At 44.5% G+C, this 1690-nt stretch overlaps 1 non-coding gene across 1 annotated transcript; it reads left to right on the top strand.

Moving 5' to 3' along the window:
• Positions 1 to 773: 773 nt before the first annotated feature.
• LOC132533678 (U1 spliceosomal RNA) lies at positions 774 to 935 on the top strand. The gene has a single exon (XR_009545528.1). It is a non-coding gene; the product is annotated as a U1 spliceosomal RNA (small nuclear RNA).
• Positions 936 to 1690: the final 755 nt, after the last annotated feature.

Below are 1690 nucleotides of genomic sequence, written 5' to 3'. Positions count from 1 at the left end.
GAACAGAGTCTCATTAAACTCCTGTGAAACTTACAGGTATTTAGCTTATCGCTGCGATCTTTAAGGATGAGAACAACATGCTAAGTTGCATCTGGATCCTAACACACATCAATCGAAGTCAGTCCTTTGACTTGTGCCATGAGTTCAGGGCGTCCGAGTTCAGTAGGAAGTGGGGTTTTAGGACCATGGCTGAGCGGACGGGAGGGAGAATACACTGGGGGAGAGCCCAGGGAATCCGTGCAAACACTACAGAGACGTGGCCACGTGGACTCAGGCTGGCCAAGCCATCTAGAAATACGTGGCCACACAGTCCAGAATGAACACAATTTGGGGTTTTCTTTTTATATATAACTAACCTTTTATTAGTGATTTATTGTTATTATTAGCTACAAAATCATAAGATAATGGGGTACATGTTCACACAGTTGGGCCTGGGTGGTGGCACACCTGGCTGAGCGCACATGTCACAATACTCAAGGACCTGGGTTTGAGGCCCAGTCAGTGCCCACCTGCAGGGGGAAAGCTTTGCAAGTGGTGAAGCAGAGCTGCAGGTGTCTCTATGTCTCTCTCTCTCCCTCTCAATCTTCCCGCTCCTCTAAATTTCTGGCTTTCTATAAGAAATATAGATCATTTAAAATAAAGATAATTTTTTTAAATTTTTATTTATTTTCCCTTTTGTTGCCCTTGTTGTCTTTTTATTGTTGTTGTAGTTATTATTGTTGTTATAAAATAAAGATAATTTTTAAAAAACTGTTTGATAAAAATAAAGAACAATACTTACCTGGCAGGGGAGATACCATAATCACAAAGGTGGTTTTCCCAGGGCGAGGCTTATCCATTGCCCTCCGGATGTGCTGACCCCTGCGATTTCCCCAAATGTGGGAAACTCGCCTGCATAATCTGTGGTAGTGGGGGACTGCATTTGCACTCTCCCCTGAAAAAGATAAATTAAAAAAATTAAAAAATAAATAAAGAAGAAAAATAAAGAAGAAAAAAAAATAAAGAACAATAATTTTGCACCGGTCCAGTCACCAGAACTCTGTGGCCCCTTTCCCTCCCCTAGAAACTGCAGGAGTTGGGGAGGAGCCAAGATGGCGGAGTGACTACGAATCCTGACTTTCTCTCTGTGAAGCAGCGGCTTTAACGCTGGGAATATAGAGTGAGGCCAGGGTTTACAGGTCAGTGGTTGAGAGAGCATACAGCAAGCATCAAAGAAAGCCAAGGAAAAAGCAGCAGATCACATATAAGCTGGAATGGGCTACAGAAATGACACGCACACACCAGACCCTGAGCCGAGGAGCCGTCCACCAGGCTCCAGATGCTACCATGATGCCATCCTGACTTTCCTGGACAGACGACCCCATCAGTGTGTCCTAGAGCTCTGCTAGCCCAGACCACTGCCCCACTAGGGAAAAAGAGAGAGAGAGTGGGGGTCCACCTGTCAATGCCCATGTTCAGCGGGGAAGCAATGACAGAAGCCAGACCTCCCACCTTCTGCTCCCCACAATGACCCTGGGTCCATACTCCCAGAGGGATAAAGAATAGGAAAACTTTCAAGGAAGGGAATTGGATATGGAGTTCTGGTGATGGGAATTGTGTAGAATTGTACCCCTCTTCTCCTATGTTCTTGTCAATATTTCCATTTTATTTATTTGTTTATTTATTTATTTACTGCCTCCAGGGTTATCAC

The sequence above is a fragment of the Erinaceus europaeus genome, chromosome 16 (assembly GCF_950295315.1).
Source record: "Erinaceus europaeus chromosome 16, mEriEur2.1, whole genome shotgun sequence".
NCBI lineage: Eukaryota > Metazoa > Chordata > Mammalia > Eulipotyphla > Erinaceidae > Erinaceus > Erinaceus europaeus.
Note: the sequence above shows the minus strand (reverse complement) of the source record. Positions and strands in the feature narration are given on the sequence as shown.